We start from the raw sequence: 20,585 nt of genomic DNA, 5'->3' as shown, positions 1-20,585 counted from the left end.
CTCCCAGAAGAACAAACACACCTGTCTTAAAAACAAACAAACAAACAAACAAACAAGCCCAATAACAAAAACAACCAGAATGCTCCTTCAAAGTGAGGGTGATTAGACAGTCTCATGCCCTTTGGTCATGTTACAGAAGAGAGTGGTCTTTGAAAAAGAACATCACGCTTGGTAACGTTGAGGGTCAACAAAAGAGAGAAAGCCCCTTGTGGAGACAGATGGACCCAGTGGCTGCACTCTGAGCTCCAGCGTGGCGCTGATTCTGGGGATGGAGAAGGACGGGGGTGGGGGTCTGCATCTTAGGCTGTTGTACACAGCATTGCTGTGTGTGGGAGCTGATTAGAGGTCACCTGAGATGATCAACTCCTTGATATTTGCTTATTTGTGCATTTATTTTATATCAAACATTGCTTACATTTACATGATAGAAAGGATAGTGCCTGCTTTGTTCAAGACTGTAGACCAAATAATAAAAGTGACATATAGGGTAGGGATTTAATTAATGTTTACTGAATAAATAAATGAGAGATTTTTTCTTTACCACTTCAGTTGTGTGAGAAAGCAATCCCTAAGGGTCTGTTGAGCTTTAGCTCTTATCTTATTTCTACCTTTTCCCTAGACATTCGCCACAGCTGTGCACTTTCCATTCATGGTTTTCGGAACCTGACATAAAATGCCAAACACCAAGGCAAACTCACTGCCATCAAGTTGATTCTGGTGTTGGCAGGACACTGCGCTGCTGCTGTGGTGATTCTACCTCATGGCGACCCTAATTAGTGTTTTAGAGGTAAATATTTATGGAAATAGCTTCCTCTTCTTCCAGAAAAGTGCCTCATGGATTTGAACTGCTAACCTTGTGGTGAGCAGGCCAATGCTAATCCCACAAACATAATTTTTCTAGTGGAGGATGCAGCAGTTATTTCCAAAACAGTCATATTTGAAAAAAGTTCTGTCTTCCCTTTTGTCCACCTGTGGTCTATGAGACGGGAAACAAAACACCGCCTCCTCTCAAAAGAAAAACAGACCAAAACATTAAAATAAAACAAGAAAAACCACTCTGCGCTAATCTGGAAACAAATCTAAAGAACCAGCTTGGCGTCTCCTATGGATTTTGGTTCTTAGACATCTGTGATGCGTCCAGGTTAGAATTGTTACTTACCTCTGCATCAAAATCAGAGTAACCGCGTCTTACCACTGTGAGGCTTTATGGGAATAGGTTTACATAGGCTGTGCTTTCCCCTAGAAGCAGAAGCTATCTCTTGGGTTCCTTGGTCGGCATTTTAATTTTTTTTTTTAATCTTAGGAAGAAATCTACAGGGATGATTTTCTTGCAGACCTCTGTGGTTATCCGAGGTTCCAATGTCCACGAGGTAGTAAATGATCTTGACAGCCAAATGTTATTTCTTATTAAAAATTACTTGGACTGTAGTTCTTTGGGCTACAATGTCTGGGGATTTTCTGTGCTGGAAAGTTGGGAATGTCAGTTTATTGACGCGTGTGACTCTATTTGTGGTAATTGACTAGCTCCTGGACTGTCCCTGATTGCAAAATTCTTGTGTGTAGCATGTGGATGTGTGATTAGTTCTCCTTATGTAAATATATGTGAATTAAGCATGAGCAATTTGACTCAAAATTCTAGAACTTTAAGAAGCGTTTTCCCAAGGAATGTGGGCATAGTTCTACCAGGGGTGGGGGAAGCTTCTCCTTACAAAATTGCCACTTGAAAATAAATCAGTGTGATCAGAAATATTAAACATTTAGCTGTTGTTGGGTTAGGTGGGGTCTAGTGGGTTCCACCTCATAGGAATTATATGTACATAGAAACATACCTACCCATACTTACCTGGCAGGGGAGATACCATGATTACGAAGGTGGTTTTCCCAGGATAAGGCTCACCCATTGCACTCTGGGTGTGCTGACCCCTGCGATGTCCCCAAATGTGTGAAACTGGACTGCATAATTTGTGGTAGAGGGGGACTGCGTTTGTGTTATCCCCTGAAAAAAGAAAAGAAAAAAGAAACATACCTACCCTCCAGCACCCTCATGTTCATTGCTGCAGCCACTGCATACATCCATCCATCTCATTGAAAGTCTTCCTCTTTGTCCCTAACTCTCTAGTTTGCCAAGCATGATGCATGCCAGTCACTGATTTCTTCTCATAACCTGTCCTACATACATGATATGAAGGCACACTATCCTTGCTCCCAGGGAACATCCTTTCAAACCAAATTTACGTTTGTTGCGTTGGCAGTTCATCGTATATTCCATATTCTTTACCAGAAGCAGATGTCTGACAAGACTCTGTCTGTCTGACAAGATGTCCCCAAGACTCACCCCAGCCCCATCATCGGTCTAGACTTAAAACTGGAATCAAACCAGGCAAGTTCACAGAGGTCAAGTACAAAGTATGATCTTAGGGGAGATATGCTACACTCCAAAAGAGCTGCTTGATCTTTCTAAATTACACAAACCCAAACCTGAGGAATATTTGTGAGAATGGCTATAATGGGTGTGGAATAAGAGTGCCAGGAATACACAGTTGGATAAGTCGAGTTTGTGCTTGTCGTCCCACTAGGCAGATTGTTCATTCAGTGTTTCTGCTGGAGAGGCTAGAAAATAGTCTAGTCTTCTATTTAACTGCTTCACTGAAGCATGGACAGAGCAGTGGCCTGTACTAAATGAAGTTGAAATGCAGATATGCCTTGGTCTATATAGAAGGCAGCCCCCAAAGGCTTAGAGAAATTGGCATCATAGAGTGGATGTACCAGGTTGGAACTGCCGACACACCATGCAGTGTCCAGAGGACACCTATTTTACCACAAGGTTGAATTGGTGGGTGAAGGGAGCCGCTGGGATGGCTTTATATAGATCATTTGAAATTCCTGTTCATTTCGATGTTATCGGTAGTTTATTAGGTTCCATACATTTCACTGAAATTCAACTCTGGTAAACTAGGTGTCCTTTGGACACTCCCAGGTGTGTCTGTGGTCCAACCTGATAAAGCCACTCGGTGATGCGTGGTCAGGAAGACACAGGGAAACAATATTCCGGTCGTCTCTATTTGTAAGCAAGGCCGACTTGTTATCAGCCCTGATCTTCCTTCCACGGCCTCTTCTGAATCCAGCTCACATTCCCGGCAATTCCCTGTCTGTGAGCTGCTGCCGCACCGGTCTTCGAATTAGCTTCCCAGCAGTCTTACTTGTTTGTCATAGTAATAATCGAGTTCGGTCATTTCCACATTTCAATGGATCACCTTTCATTTGAATGGACCTGAATACGGGTCTCTTCTTCTCAGTCACTTAGCAAGAGTTGTTTGAAACACAAGCGTTCCACGTTCAGGTACACACATCTCAAGGTCCTGGATAGGCTCTGTGAACCAGGATGTTATGTCAGTTGTACATGGTGGGAGAACAGTAAATGGAAACCTCACCGGAGCCTGCTTCCAGTCAGCCTTGATGCGGCTGCCTCAATGGCTACCCTTGCTGCTGCCAGAATAGCTGGTAATGGTTGGAGAAGAAGCCAGTGAGAAGGCGCTAAGACCCATGACTTCATCCAGGCCATCCACCTCAGCGGCTGGAGCCGGCCTCCCCTGCCACTACAACTGTCTGCCTGCGTGACAGAGTCCCGGAGCCTCAGCCAGAGCTGGTCCCCTTGCCCTGCCAGTGTGCCACCTGCAGCCCAGGAACGCAGATGCGCAGGTGGGGCCTTTACACCATTCGTGGAAACCCATAAAACAAAAGGAGAGCTGCTTCTCATGAAACAGAAACAAAACGAAGCAACACCCACGAAACCCCAAACCAAGTACGTTTTATGGACTGCCGAGGTGTGTGTGGTTTAACGTCGCCTGAGCGTACTTTACACAATTCCCAGTTGGGCTCAATGGTACGGACTGGTGGGAGGATGGCTCCGCCCTGGGCAGCCATGCCTTCTCCATCAGGTCGCTGTCCATCAGAACCTAGCCACAACTACAACATACTTGTATTTGCTTTTAATTCATCATCTATGGGTTCTGTGGATTCCTGGTTATTATTTACTACACCTCCCCCCCCCCAACCCCCGATGCACTTGTTTGCCACTAAAGACTCCAAGTTCATTACAGTTTTACTTTTCATCTTTTTTTTTTTAAGCCACTCAGAGCACTCTAGGTTTTAGGGGTTTAGGAATAGGAATCTGGAAGGATTTTTTTCCCCCAATGAAACATATTGTATTTATTTATACAACCCATCTCAAGAAATGAAATAAACAACAATTTGGTTAAGCCCTCCATGTTTGTGTTCTTCACACCCCTTCTTCCTCCCCCCACCCCCACCCCCCACTGCCCGCCCTTCATCTCATATCCTCCCCTCTTCCTGTTCCAGGGAAACTGCCCAGTGAGTTTCCAAGACTGTCTTTATGGGGGTAGCAATCCCACTGTTTCTCCTGCAAAACAGCTGCTGGTTTTGCCTTGCTGACCTTGAAGTTAGTGGCCCAACGTGTAACCACTATGTCACCATTTCCTCCTAGAAATAAAAAAATCACATAGACCAAAGTTTACAAAGGTGCGTGCACTCAGGTGCACACTCCCCTCCCCACCATTTTGTTTCCAACATGAGTTGAGCATGTCATAATTTACATATCAATGCAGCAACCAAGTTTGTTGTGGGAAAATAATGAGGAGTATTGAAAGGAGTGCAAATGAGTAAAACTAATAATTAAGCTTTAATCATTACAATTACCTATGTGTTAGTCAACATCAGGTGAATCTAGCCATGACCTATTCTATCCTAGCCTTGGAGAGGGGTGGGATTGATAAATATAGCAAATGTTCTTGAAGTTTTGTGTATTCTCTTGGCCTCTAAAAGTGCATCTTGGAAGGTGAAAAATTGTTGTGGTTGCTTTTGTTGTTGTTGTTGTTGTTCCAACAGCAACTGGCACCAGTGCCACTAATCTTCCAGAGAGTTTTGTAGATAGTCATTACTTTATCAGCGAAGTCCTTCTAAAGAGCTTAAATTCTTAAGTGATTTCCTTTGGAGCAGCAATGGTGAATTATGTGGTGTTCTAATTGTGCTATTAGTTTATCTAAGCTAAAATGCAATCTACTTAATTTGAGGGTTTTATTACACATTGGTCTCAAAAGGTAAAACACATTAAAAGCATATTGGCTCTTTTAACAGGTTAAGGCTTTTCACATGCCTTATTTGCTGCAAATGTTGTCTCTGACATTCACTTTGAATGTTAGTGTGAGGTGTTTATTTGGATGTGGAAGTGTAACTCAGAAAATATGTAGCAAACATGTTTAGTAACTGTCCATTCATTATGATATGTAGAAATAGAAGATGTAGTTCTCTTTAGCAAATCAATGCAACCTCATGGCATATCAAATGAATATGTGGATTTATGGTAAAAGTATAGTTATACTGTGACATGCTTGAGACCTAAAAATAATGAATTGGCAATTCAATGGGTGAAAATAGCTTTCGAAATATTTCAGTGCCATTGGACTCAGACTGACCCTGTAGGACAGGGTAGAACTGCCCCTGCGATTTCCCAGACTCCTCTCCTCTTTCTTTTGCAGAGCAGCTGGTAGTTGCAAACTGATGGCTCCTTTAGATATACAGCATTGCATTTCTTACATTTAAGTTTCATCTCACAATTTTTAAAATAATGGTTTAATCATCATACATTATAGGTATCAATGCATTAAAATTTGAACGAGCTAACCATAGCTGCCTAATCTTAACATTTTTAGTGCGAGGCTTCTGAAACTTCATTACTGGCTGTTCCATACATTGACCTATCACCTCTGTGGGGTATTAACATTTATGGTGTCTACTCACTGTATTCTAGTTGCAGCTCAAGTGAGGATATAGAAATATATCTCCACACATTCGTGGTGAAGCATAAAGACCACAGACTGGTGAATGCAGAGCTGAATGAATCTGCAGTCAGCTGAATGGATCCAGGCTTGGCAGCCCGCTGATGGCTCCGAGGCTTGACAGGTGATATAACAGCAGGGTGAGGAACTACATGCAGAATCTACAACCAGCAGTAGAGGTGCACTAGCTTCGACACACTAAGGGTAGGATGCACCTTGAATGAAACCTCCTTCAATTGCGTCAAGGTTGTGACCAGATTCAGGAGGTCTATTCTCCCCACAAGTGCTTGACTGCTTCGCCAAAAATCTCAGCATGGGGTGGACCAAACGTTGTTAAATCAGATCATTGGAATATCCTAGCCCACCCAAGTGGATAAAAAAACTATCACGCTGTGATGACTTTGAACAGCTCGATTGTAAACATATAGATAGCACAACATCTGGCCTTTAAACATTTTTTTCACATGTAAAAATTCAGGGACACTAATTACATGAACACACTATATTTTCCTCAGAGTAAATGGTGTGTACAGTTATGTGCTCATGCTTAACCCTCCAGGACTATTGAAAAACGAAGCTTTTAAACTATCAGTATGGTTTTGAAAGTAGGTCATATTGGTGGTTGCCCAGCATTGTGGCTCTATGGAAAGTCATTGAAATGAACACTTAGAATGGGTAAAATGGCATATATATATATATATATATCCACAATAATATCATTTTTTTTAGCAAAGGCAGTGTACAAAGGGAAAAGAAACGTGCTCATTTTATGTATATATTTACAGGCTACTCTTAGATAGTGTACCTGGCCTTCTGTTTCCCTAGAAGTTGATTGTTCAAAATATCTATACAAGGAGAACCCACTATAAGTAGTTTTAGCTATCTGCTTTCAAATGAGTTAGTTGTATGGCAGGCCTCCTCTTGTGTTTCACACCAGAAGGGTTTAGAATAAACATTTGGCTGCAGCATCTTCATAGGGGCTCAAGCAGCTGTCCTGCAGGGACTGCTGCCCACACCCGCATGCATTCATGTCTGACTTGACAAATGTTTGCTTGACTCCACAATGCAAAATAGCCCACTGCGGTGAAACTTCATCCGACTCACAAAACCTCTAACCAGACCGACTGCTATTGAGCTGATTTGGTGAGGGGAGAACTTCTCAATAGGGGTTCCAAGACTTTAAATCTTTACGGAAGCAAAGAGCTTCATCTTTTGCCTGCAGAGAGAAGGGTGGGTTTGAACTTTCAAGCTGATTGGTAGCAACTCAGTGCTTAGCCTCCTGCCCTATTACACAGAGCAGAACTATGTCTCTGGGTGCTGAGGTTCTCCATCTTTCTTGAAGCACATTGCTTCTCTTTCTCCCACGGAACAGCTAGTGGGTTCAAACTGCTAACCATTCGGTTAACAATCCAATGATTTGGCCTCCGTGTCACTACAGTTCCTTGCAGCAAATAAATAGCTGCTGTTAAAAATGTCATTTTTTTTTTTTAGTCTACCATGAGATCTTGGGATTATTCTTGTACATAAGATAGATGGTTTAATGAAACTTTCTTTTTTATAAAGAATGGTGGAAGTTATTATGGCATTTGCAGAAAATCATAATTCTAAGTTAATCTTAGTGGATTTTAATAATGCAAAGGACTTTTATAAATAAATTACAGTAGGATTCTTATTTCATTGCAGAGAATTGCACTATATATTTTACAGGGAACTTTTCAATTTATCCTGTCCCCTTCGCTTCTCCTTCTCCTCCACCCTTCCTTTATTACTTTGTTCACAGTTGTTATTACTACTGTATATCTACACCTAGCATAGAGCAACAAGAACTCAGGATTTAGAGCTAACCCAATCAAGGCAGCGTAGTGCTTTAAATGGTTTTCAAGAGAAAAATGCAAACCCAGTTGCATTTTGCTTCTATTAATATATATTTAATGAATCACCTTGACATATGCCTGCTCACATTTTAATGAGCAGTACTATTCTCATTTCTATAAAATATGCATCCAATCAATTTTATATAAATGGATTATTTACATACACTCCAAGCCCAAGCTTAGGCAATTGTGCAGTATTACCACTTTGGCCACGTGCACCTGCCAGATTTAGTGAGTGTAGCACTAGCACTGTGAAATCTCTTCTCGACCCCAAACTTGGCCTGTAGCTAACCTTGGACTGGGTACCATCTCAGAACATGTAGACGCAACTCTACCTCAATCAGAAAACAAAAATAGGGGAAAATAGATCATCAGGTGATTCTCTGTGTCATTATATTTTTGATGTGGCATATTGCAGTACACTAAATGGTGATTTTGAGCATTTGTAAAGAATTTTTTGGAGCAAAGGACGTCTTCTCCTTCCTTTCATTTAGTTTTTTTTCTTTCTTTTCCTTCTTTTCAGATGAGGACAGATGCAATGTGGACTGTGTGCCTAAGTGAATGCTTTCACTCTTGACTAAATGAGTCTGGCATAAACACAACGCTGCCAGCTTTCAGGACAATTAAAATAAGTACTGTGGTTCAGAGGTCTCTCTGTTCATAGTTCAGGTAAATCATGCTTAAAGTTCAGTTTGTATCCCAACAGTAGCATTTAAAACAGCGTAGTTAAGAATCTCTTAACATTTCCATTTACAACTTCTCTCTCCTTCTCACATTTTCTTTATTGATTTTAGGATGTTTCATGGTTACAGCTTATCAGCGGTTCCAGCCAATGACCTAAATATGCAATTAAAATTGTACTATTCTAGCTAGGTGATAAACTGGATCTCACAATGGGGCTTTGAAAATACTATTTTCTTTCCTTGAGACCTCTTTTTATTACTAATTATAAAAACTGAAAACATCCTACTGAGGTTGAACCTTTTAGAGAAATCAAGTTAGATTTTTTATAGATTTGAGAATTTAAGTAGTCGAAGCATGCTTTTACTTTATTAATAACCCTCATTGGCCTTTGACATTTCATTCCAACTAAAATCATTTACTTATTTACAGTTTGTCAGTAGAGAAAAATAGCCTGCTGATGTTCACACTTTTATTATTTAAGTGGACTTATGAAAACTGCTCTGAGTGCACCTGCGGTTTAATATAAAAGTCTTGCCTTCCCCTGGGAGACAAGTGTTTGAATCCCAGCAAATGCTCCTCTTGAATGTCCACAAGCCATTTGCCAGAGGCTGCTTGTGTGTTGTGCTAATGCTGAAGACGTTTCAATAGAACTTCCAAACTAAGATGAGGGAAGTCCTGCTGACCGACTTTCAAAAATCCCCCGATTAAATAGCTCTGGTGCCCATCAACAGATGAAAAAATAAACAAAATATGGTACATCAATTCAATTGACTATTGCTCAGCCATAAAGAGAAATAATGTTTTAATCCATGCTACAATATAGCTGACTCTTGAAAATATGATCTTGAGTGAAATATATCAGGCACTAAAAGACAAATATTGCATGATCTCTCTTATCTGAGACACCTAAAAAAAGCCAGGAATATAGAGAGCAAAATGTATTCATGGTTACCAGGGGCAAGAGAGTGGGAGAGAAAAAGGCACAATGCTCGGGGGACCCTGGCCCTCTGTTAAGGGTACAAGAAACAGTTGAGTAGGGTTAAGGGGAATGCTCGAACAACGCGATGAGCTACTTAATGACAGTGAATTGTATATGTGAATGTTGTTGATAGGAAACCTTTTTAGGGATATATTTGCCACAATTCAACAAACAAACAAAAAATCCTATGTATCCCTGTAGTTGGATTTGCAACTCATAATGGGGCGGGACAGGCAAGGCAGAATCTCCTTCCCTTTGTGCCGGGGTTTCTATGAGTGTGTGGGCCAACGGGATAGCAACTAAGAACCACAACATCATAAACTGTCATCTGATAGCTTATGACGTTGATGAAACAGGTTTAGATGAAACTAAACCTTTTGCATAGTTATGTACTTGAATACTGGATGGGCTGCCTCCCCAATAAACATGGATGGAATAATCATAAATTTTTAAATCCAACAAATGTGTTAGCTCAACTTTGTTATTTTAAAGTTGAGGCAATCCCTTCAATATCACACAGATAATGGCAACTGGCTATAAGAACAAAACATAGGAATAGTAATTCTCAATAAGGTAAACTTTGACTATCCAGGACCTTTGTCCATTTCATGTTACTTTTTGTCTCCTTCTGCCTGACTGTCCACCGGATCATGGGTCATAGCTTCAACAATGTCATGTTTCATGAATAGCAAAGGGGAATTTTAATGTATTCAAGGATGTATGTGTGAATGTAGCCCTGTGAGTATGTATATGTTTATGGATTAGGTTAATCGCAGATGCATACTTTCTGCTTATTCAAAGCCTACCGGGTCACATAGTTTTGATATATTTATATTTCCTTCAGGGGCCCTGGTGGTGTAGTGGTTACATGTTGGGCAGCGGTCCGCATGGTCAAAGGTTCAAAGATCCCAGCAATTCTGGGGGAGAAAGCGTGGGCTTTCTACTCCCCAGCTACAGTTACAACCTCAGAGACCCACAGGCAGTCGCCAGGAGTCAGCACTGGTGCAATGGCAGTGAGTTTGGGTCGGTCATATTTTCTTTTATATATTTTCATTTATAAAATATAAACCTGCTTAATTGTTTTTCCCTAAAAGATCTAATTCACTCAACCTCCAGCATTGGTGATTTCCTTCCAGAAATTTCTTTTTAAAGATAGCTAGCTCACTTTCACCACCACCGATCCCACCTCACCCCTCACCACCACCCACACATATGACTTCCCTTTTTCTCAAGTTTCACCCCCTCTGAAATCTTTGTTCTCTCCTGGTCTTTCATCCTTGATTTCTGGTTGCTGAATCCAGTGCTATGCGTTTCTCCTTTCTTTGATGGTGCCAACCTTCTCAGGGACCTACCGAGGTTTATTATATCTAGCTTCAGGTCAAAATTGTTCTCTTGAAAATCCCAATTTTATGAAGCCCTAAGACCTTGTCCATAATAAGTCATTGCCAACAGCCCAATATCCTTTATTCTTCGAACATTTAGTCTGCCGTGCTTTCTTTAAATCCCTGTTCTTTTGTACAATCTTTGTCTTGTTTTTGCCTGCATCTTCATCCAACAGTAAACCATCTTCCTCCATATACACCAGACATTATCTCTAATCATAGTATCTTGTATTAAGGCCACATTAATTATACTTTGTTGGCAAAGACTTTAACTTAGGAGGTATTGTTCATATATACATTTTATTTGGGGTCTGGAGACAAGCTTTGAGCAAAACTCACGGTTTATGTTCACTCTTCAAAGAGTACATGGGAAGAGATGTTCACATTGCATCAAGTCTGCTTCAATATTGATTTTCCCTCCTCGGTGCCTCCACTTTTCATAACTGTCCATTTCTTCATTCCTCTGACATGCCTTGGACTATTAATGCTATAAACAGCTTTCTCAAAATCTAAACCAAACTCACTGCCCCCTAGTCGAGTCTGACTTATCAAGATCCTGTGGGTCACACTAGAACTCTGTGGCTTTGGAAACTGTCAATCTTTATGGGAGTAGAAAGCCACCTCTTTCTACTGAGGAGTGGCTGGTGATCTTGAACTACTGATTGACCTTGCATTTGCACCCCCGGGGCTCCAGGACATAGCTTGAGGAGTCTTATTCACATTTGGGGTTAAGAAAATGGAGATCCAGAACCCCTCAGTGACTTGTTATGAATCATTTTGAGTTCATTCTAGAAGCAAGGGTGGGTTCTGTTTAGCTCTATTTCCATTTACCAGAAGTTCTAACGCTGCACCATTTTCACCCTGCCAGTTGTTTCACTTGGCTGCTTTCTTTCCCATCTGTGTTTGAAGCGTGGCCTTTTTCTTTCCAAGCTTTCAAGACACCAGAAACGTAATTCAGATTCAATCCCTGATTAGACCCTTCCCACCAGACACCAGACTAGCCGCAGGCCTAGAGCCTTCTCCCCCCAAGTTCCCTGGCTTTGTTCTTGGCAATTCTACGTGGGTCTCATTGAAACCTTCTTGGGGGTCCTTCCTGTATAGGCTGCTCTTATTCTTCAGATATCATCCTTTCCCTCCTTAAAAAAAATGTTTTTTCTGTCTGCCAAAGCAAAGGGTTCCTTTCAGAAGGACTTCAAAATGCAATAAGCTTTACACTGAAAGTGATAGACAACATCGCCCCCACTACCACCATAGATGTCTACGTCTCAATTTCTGGAACTCCATGTTACACTGTGGGGGGATAAGGGCTGCAAATAGACGTAAGGTGCTCACCAGCTGACTTAATGCTAGGAGAATATTCAGGGTGATCCTATTTGTGGTGTTCTTGTCTGCCCTTCAGTTAGTGCCAACTCACGGCCACCCCATGCAAAACTGTCCAGTCTGCCCTATCGCCACCACAGGATGCAGATCAGCCTATTGAGATTCATGAAGTTTTCTTGGGCTAATTTTCAGAGGAGATGAACAGTCCTTTATGCCTTGTCTTGAGGCTCTGCTGACACTTGCACAGCATTACCGGAACATGCAATCCATCACTAATGGGGGAGGGCTGTGCATGAGTGCTTTGGCTGGGAATTCAACTTGGGATGCTTGTCTGGAGGTTAGATGCCAAAAACCTCACCACCAATATAAAAGGAGATTTCTTTTTTTCCTTTTAGAAATAGCCACTGATAGAAAGATCCTCTTTTCATTCTATGGAATTATTTGAGTTAAGAAAACATCATTAGTTTTGATACTAAATGTTATGGTCCTAGATGCCAAAATATCAGTAGTGGGTGTGCTTGCATGGAATAGTCATTTTCATTAGACCGCTGCCGAAAACAGACATGCAACCCCACAAATCAGCTCAGCTATCATGACTGCATAGACATTTAAAAATTCAGGGATATCTTTCTGGAAGGAGACATGTGCGACATGTGCGACAAACTAGGAAATAAGATTTATAGGACCACAGTCATAGAAAATATCTGCAGAAACTGCCATTGAATTTTCTGGACTTTTTTGTGTTGTTTACTTCAACAAAGCACCTAAAAATAGTGCCTATCTAAAAAGGATTGTGATGTAAGCATGGCTATTTCTGGCTAGCAAACCAAGTGTCTTTGCATCGTTTTAATATTTTATTTTTAAGTGATTATCACAAATGTGAAATATTGTGCTAAGGCACTGGTTACCAAGCCATGGTTGCACTAGTTCGTTAGCACGCCATAACTCCATCGGCTTAAACTGGGGCCATTTGTTTCTGTAAATAGATCGAGACCAATTCATGCACCATGCAATTTAGTAGTAGTGTCCATGCTGGGAAAGTAGAAAAGCAGGGAGTTAGGGAGTGGGAAGCACTATTCCAGCTCTGAGGTTATCTTCCAAACTATTACCCTTTTTCAGCCATGTCAGGAGACTGTGTCCTTCAGCTAATCAGCCAGAGCCCGAACGTTTCTCTTGAGACCACTTGAAGTAGTCTAAATTATTAATGTTAATTATTAACGTGTTAGCCAAGATGGCAGCAGAGCCGAAGACCTCTTGGTGATCACATCAAAGAGAACTACTTGAATATCTTTATTGATTCATAATGGTGCTTCTGAAAAGTCCCTGAAAGAGAAAGGGCATTAATGATTTTCCACATCAAACCGTTCCTTAATAATATTGTGCCCTCTGAATTTTGGTAACCTGATAATATTGTGCATTCCACCTTTCAGTGCCCTTCTTACAGACTTCCAGTTGATTTGCTGTAGGATGAGGGGTGAGGGTGGGGGCTCATACTCAGTGATTTGTAGGGCTTTATGTGGAATGGTGAGCATTAAGATTCAAGTCTTTGTGGTGCTGTTGGTTAAGTGTTGGACTGTGTGTTAATTAGAGAAACAAATCCAGTGACACTCATACGTGTATAAGAAAGAGCTTTATATCAAGAACTAATTATATATCCAGCAAGCTTCCTAGCCCAGACCAACTCAAGTCCATAATTCTGATACTAGTCTAGAAGTCCCTCTTCCGATGTACACAGCCACATGCAAAAATAAAGCATGCAGGGCGATCAGGCTGGCGGATGCCGAGTCAGGTGGATCCAAGGTCGGTGGAAACATGGTAGGTCACCAGCAGTTTACAGTGACAGTGTCAGAGACTCACAGCAGACAAAAAGGTAAGTTCAAGCAGGGATGGAAATTCCTAGGGTCCTCCTTTATGAGAAGGCCACAAGCCCAAGGAAGCACCATCAGGCTGTGACCTGATTGACAGGCTGGCTTCCACCTCTGCATTTCTTATATCTTCAAGTTGACATGAAATTATCTCACTACCACAGAATGCTACTGGAGGTTGAAGGTGCAAATGCAGCATCTGCTTGGAGGAAGAATGATGATACTGCCGACTCCCCTAAACATTTACAGCCTTAGAAGTCCTATAGATGGTTGCTCCGAGTCAAAATCGACTAGATGGCAGTTAGTAATATAAAAAACAAACAGAACACTCCAGCTCTGTTTACAAATGTTGATCCAGCTTTACTGGCCCACAGAGAGTGTCTTGCTTGCATTCTTAGTGATTACTGAGGATGACCAATCGGCATCATCCTACCTGCTGCTTCATGAGGATTGATTGGTAACGACCTCCTTTTGTGCTACCCAGAGAAGGACTTCATGGAAGATCCATGATATCGGGAAATGACATGATGGATTAGAAAGGCCTGCCTTGAAAGGAGAAGGGACAGGCTTGTCAGTATTTGCCACTCCTGGGTGAGAAGTGAAAGGGGAGTGGGGAGGCTGGATAAATTATATAGGAAAAACCAGGCATTTGCAGTCAGGGAGATATAAATATAAATCCTGGTCCACCCCTCTTAAGTGTATGACCTTGGGGGAAAGCAATTTTAATGACAATTTCTTCTCTGAACCCTGGAAAATGTCACCAATTTTCCAGTCTATTTTTAGGATAAAAGTAATAGAACATCTATGCTAGTGATTGGTGAGTACTTAGCTATGTCATTTCTGAGCTATTCATCATGAACCACTCGTAGGTGCAGCCGCAGTAACTCTCTTGCAGCAGGCCTCTTGAAGCGTCTTGAGAAAGACCCACTCAGACTCCAGCATTCCCAGGTTACGGACCTGGAGGTTGTCCTGAAGCCTAGACATAAACAGTGTTCATTCCCAGGAGGCTTACTCACCTTTCCCACGTTTATTTACCTATTTTTCAAGGAGATATACTAGGGTGCTCTGAAAATGTGGCATATTTTCTAGAATATGAAGTGTTGGTTAAGCTATAATTTTACTTGTACTTATTACAGGGGCACAGCATGCCTAAAAAATATTTGGGACAGATACCCCATTTCAAAGATGATATAATGTATTCTGCTCTGAGCACTTCCTTTTTGCCTGCCTGGAGTTAAAAGCTACTTTAGATGTGAACGTGCAACTATCAAATCAGCCCCCCCCACCCCATTGTTTTTAATTCTTAGTCTACTCACCAGGCTATCTTCCCTGTGAGGAGCTGTGCAAGAATAGACTCCTTAGAGACGAGATTAATCAAATTTCAAAGCAAATGTAAATTTAAATCAACCATGCAGCAATTAAGATTTCAAGGTAAAAAAGCAATGTGATGATAGTAAATGCCAGTCTTATGCAGAATTGGAAACATGTTCTGTGTCATGGTATATTTGGGCAGAGAATGGGCATTTGAAAGGGAAACCTCTACGAACACACAAGCTTTGACATTTTAAGACATCATTCAAACTTGACTGCAGCCGCTGTTAAAAGTATGCAATCATTTTGATTTCCCCACGTCATCGACTGTACTACGGCGCTGGTGGCACTGTAGTTGCATACTTGATTGTTACAAGCAGTCAGTAGTTTGAAGCCATCAGGCAACCCGAATAAAAAGAAATTATCTGACAGTGGCTTCTTTGAAGATGATAGACTGGGGGCCAGACGAGGCAGTTCTATTCTGTTCCTTAGCATTGCTACGAATAGGGACTGCCTTGAGGGCAATAGGTTGGAATGTTCGGTTCATCGGCTACTGCAAGATTTCTCCACCTGGCCACCATTCATATTTCGGATTCTTAAGGATGTTCGTGTGCATTAGGGGATTTTTAGCAACATCCCTGACCTCTAACCATTCAGTACCAGTAACAATGCTCCCTACCAGAACCACCCCTACCCACAGTTTTGACAACAACATGAACAAATGAGACTGTCTTCAGACCCCAAGTCTGTTTGGGAGATTATGAAAACTCATTTGCTTTTCAGTGCTACCCTTTAGGGGGCTACTTATCTTCCTGGGACCTGTTTGTCCAAAGTAAATAAATAAGAAAGCTTCAAAGTCTTCGTCCTAAAATTTCCTGGTTTTATCTTTCCATCACTTTCTTAAAGGGGAAAATGTGTTCTGAGTCAGAAAGTCCTGGAGGGATGGTCCTTGGTGTTTACATAGAAAAGACCATGAAGAAATGGGTGAAATCTCTGCCCCAAACCCAACACGACTCGATTCCTGCGCAGTCTGCATGGACTTTACCCAGGAATCTGCATGTTTACAGTTGGGTTTGGTTACCATGGAAATCTGTTTGAAGGGATTTGGGGAAGAAAGAGAAGGTGAAAATGATAGGGCTGGGTAGGTGGGAATAATATATTTTCTTGGAGGTTATAAGAAGTAAAAACACAATCTTGTATGAAATGGTCGTAATTTTAAAATAACTAGGTGCTGGAAAACAAGTATTATTTTATATCTACCTGACCAGGATCTCACCGTTTGGGGCTCAGCATAGTGAATCACCTGCAATCACGATTTAGCCTGTGTGTGTGTGTGTGTGTGTGTGTGTGTGTGGTGGGTAGCGGTATTGTTTCATTGCTGCTCTCCTTGATAGGGAATAGAGGATAGGGATGTGCCCTCAGAAGCCAGGAGGGCATTGCCCATTTTCACTGTCCACACATTTTGCAGTTGTGCTATTTCTGGGTCAGCTGACAAGGCCAAGAAGCTGTGCGTTGGGGAGGTGCCCATGCAGAGACAGCACTATTGCTGGATAATGGAGATTCTAAAGTCATCAGTCTGTGTTCAGGCAAGCACAACATAAATGAAAACTTTTAAAAATGGGTGATTTGTCAGGTTCATAGCCAAACATCTAGATAGGCCTGCTTTTTCCTTCCGGTCTGGCTGGTTTTCACTCACTGCTGGTTTCAGCAAGGTTTTCCTGCACGTCTGTGACCCTGTCACCGGCCACAGCTGTGAATAGCACTTTGTCTGGCCAGTGAACAGTTTGTTCTTGGCGACAAACTCATCTTTCCCCTTGATGATCACTTTTGCTTAAGGTCAGTCATCCTTAATCACTAGGCAAATGAGCCCTTTTGGAACCTGGTTTCCTTGTAACCTGCTGCTGACCACAGAGCTGTATTGGCATTAAACAGGGTCATATATCAATGCCAGTTAATCTGTTGAATAGGATGAACTTTTGCTCAAGAGCATACAGATTATGTTGGTCAACTTTGTTATACATTGGAGTTAGCACAGGACACTCCAAATTCTCTTTTTAAAAGCCAGGAGACAGGTAATTTATTATACTCTTATTCACTCTGAGTAGGTCAGATCCATGAAATTTGAGAATCCTTCATTTGAGACTATCACGTGATTGAAGAGATCAAATCTACATTGTGCTGTAATCTGCTGGACAGCCACTGCCGTCAGTAAACTGTCGGATCTGTCTACATTGTTAATGTCCAGGGCACCGTCTGGTACCCGGCTGCTGAATGCCGTGACGAGTAGTTTTAGCGTCCCGAGTGAGAACTTCAACCTCTTGCTTTCTTAAACTCCGTGAACACATTTTCTAACTTTTGATGGAATGAGGACAATTTTAGAAAACATAGTGAGTTTTATGTTGGTTTTAAACAAAATGCTTCTAACCCTTACACCTAAAGTTAGCTCATGGGGGAGGTTATTCCAAAAGGATAATTAACAGATTACAAAATAATAATAATACTAATAATTTTTCAAGCTTCACAGTACTGCATTTTTCTATCTTGTGCCAAGGGAATTTATTTATCCCAATCCTTCAGGGGATTTGTGTTTTGTTTCCGAACAGACGTAAATTCTTCCTGAACAGCGTTCTTACAGGGATCCCATTGATCCTTGATATTGGTGGAACCAACTGTTCATAAAAAAATATGTTCTCTCCCACTTTAGGCTGAGGATTCTGTAGATAAAATAAGATATGTACACATTAAACTTGGAGCATTTTAAATAATTCAGATGATAACATTTTACTGAAGTTTAAAAGTCAGATATTAAAAATGAAATGTGAACTCTGCAGCTGTTTGGACCAGTAGAAGCTTGAACCCAGGATTTTCTACTTATCATAATCACAATCTTATCCACACGGGTCTCTGTCTATGTACCCAGGAAGGCTTCAAAAAGTTACAGAAAAAGAGAAGTAAACTATAAGAGTTTTCCCATAAACTTTTTGAAGCTCCCTGGCACACACACACACACACACACACACACACACACACACACGGATAAATCTAAAAGTATTGCTACAAAATGATAGGTCCCTTTATTAATTAAAAATATAAAATATGCAGTTATTATTTCTTGTCATATCCTCTGTCTAGCTTTATACACTTCTGAAGATGGTGTTTCCATCCCTCTGACCCTTCCCAGAATTTTGTGCTGATTTATACCACATCAAAATATCAGTTTCACCTTTGAAAAACTCAATCGTGTTTCTTTCAAATGTCCTTTGAGTGTGGGGAACAAAAGAAGTCTGATGGGGCAAGATTCGGGCTGTACGTGGGTGGGGCAAGTCTCCCTAATGAAATTGGTAATAGTAAGGGCACCCTAGTTCCCTTCCAAGAATTAGTAGATGCATTAAAACAAACAAAAAACCCGACTGTCAGATCGATTCTCATTCATGTGACCCTATACGTCAGGGTAGAATTGTCCCTGTGGGTTTCCAAGACTGTGTAATTCTTTACTGAAGTAGAAAGCCTCATCTTTCTCCTATGGGGCAGCTGGTGGTTTCAAACTGTTGACCTTGTGGTTAACGAGTTAAGCCCAATTGGTGGCCAACAGAGCTCCCCTAGGTGCATTATAGTGACAGTAAAAAAAATAATAAGAGGTACAATTTTCTTGAATATTTCTTACCGGCGAAGCTCTCACTTTTCCAAAAAATCATCTTAATAAGTCTTAATGATCTTTCTGTGTCCTTCAAGAAAATCCATTAAGACTGCCCCTTGGAATATCCAGAAAACAGTGCTCTAAGCAGCTGAGTTCACGTATTCTTTCTGAACTTTCCTTTGGGAACCACTGATTTGATTGGAACTTTATTTATTTATTGTATTAAGATGTCCAAATGTGACTGACAAGTATATTACTGAGAGAACTTGTCTATAGTCAGACACCGATCACAGAGACATAATGTTTGGAATAAGCTTATGCATGCATGAACTGTAATCCCCATCAGCAAAACTTTTGACTCACCTTCTTGTGTATGTTTGTGTGTGTGTTCAGTTACTGCTTATGGAACTATAATTATGAAAGGAGTTCTTCTGAAGTTATATGTTTTTAAAACCAACGTAAACTATAAATATAATTTGTTCACATAAAACATGAAACAAATGTGTCCTGGTTACACTTTGGGCTGCGCTCCTCAAGGTCAGCAGTTCAAAATCACCACCTCAAAAGAAAACCAAGGCTTTCAATTCTCATAAACCATGATAGTCTTGGAAACTCACAGGGACCATTCTCCCTTTTCCTGCAGGGTTACTATGAATCAGTATTGACCTGATGGTGTGAGTGGGTGATAGAAACAATTCTAATTTCATTATATATTTTAATTTTCCAACTAAACCCTATAGTATGTAGGCATGTAATTGTACATGTAATTTTACCACTTAGAGTAATTATGAGGGTTTTTTTTTTTTTTGTAATCTTCAAATGACTCCACTTTGTCAGGCGTTTCAATGATCAGGGAACAGCAGTGGCGAGGTGAGTCAACGTGGTGTGTGAAATAGAGAGGTAATGAAATCCACGCTGAAATGAGAAAACAAGGTTCATGCTGGTGTTTGAATGAAACCTTTTCAAACCTCCTGTCAAAACACAATGTCTTTTCCCTTCTTGTTTGAGTCTCATGGCAACCTTGCTACTTTTTACAGTGGCTTCACGTCTGGGGTATGTTTTCTAAATGTCTTTCATTCAATAGGCATATTTTAGAAATCTAATTTCGCTGTCTGCTCCAGATCAGTTATGCGGTGGAAGCCTAACCATTTTAGACTGTCTGGGTGCTGTTTTCATACAGTTATTAGCATGATGATTGAGGGTGACACGGGGAAGTTATCTCCTCTCACTCGGAGCATCTTATTTGTCAAAGACCACAACCTCTTAACTTTATAAAGGATGTGGTTTCAGCAGGTTAATTTTTTTATGTGGAGCTAACTGTTTTCCATTATAATTTCAATTTGTGTCTGTCTGCAGTGCTTCCTGCAAAGTGTCCAAACTTTTCCTTGTAAATAAAGACCAGCTGGGTTACAAGTAGGTATCCCAAGGATCTTTGTCGTTTTGCCGGCCTAGACTGCAGTTCCTAGGGAAGATCGCCTCCACAAGATCATCCTTCTTTTAGAGCGGAGAAACTGGAACTCGGACGGTGGATCCAGGGAAGTCTGCAGTGACTCCCCTGACACTGCTGGCTCACCAAGTTTGCCTTCTTTCTGCTTGGCTTGGTCTTTTTGTACTAGGTTTGTTTTTGTTAGAACTCTATTTGGGGACTTGAAATGCATTATGTCATTGTCACGGCACA

The 20,585-nt window shown here is 41.1% G+C and overlaps 1 protein-coding gene and 1 non-coding gene across 2 annotated transcripts in view; both read left to right on the top strand.

The window, feature by feature from the left end:
* PCDH7 (protocadherin 7) overlaps window positions 1–20,585 on the top strand; it is a 509,222-nt gene that overhangs the window by 144,470 nt on the left and 344,167 nt on the right. The window lies entirely within an intron of this gene.
* On the top strand, window positions 1,836–1,999 carry LOC115873436. Its single transcript, XR_004048433.1, has one exon. It is a non-coding gene; the product is annotated as a U1 spliceosomal RNA (small nuclear RNA).

Source organism: Echinops telfairi, unplaced genomic scaffold, assembly GCF_000313985.2.
Source record: "Echinops telfairi isolate 266 unplaced genomic scaffold, ASM31398v2 ScPeMD7_7468;HRSCAF=8506_0, whole genome shotgun sequence".
Classification (NCBI taxonomy): domain Eukaryota; kingdom Metazoa; phylum Chordata; class Mammalia; order Afrosoricida; family Tenrecidae; genus Echinops; species Echinops telfairi.
This window is presented reverse-complemented; position numbering and strand designations above follow the sequence as displayed.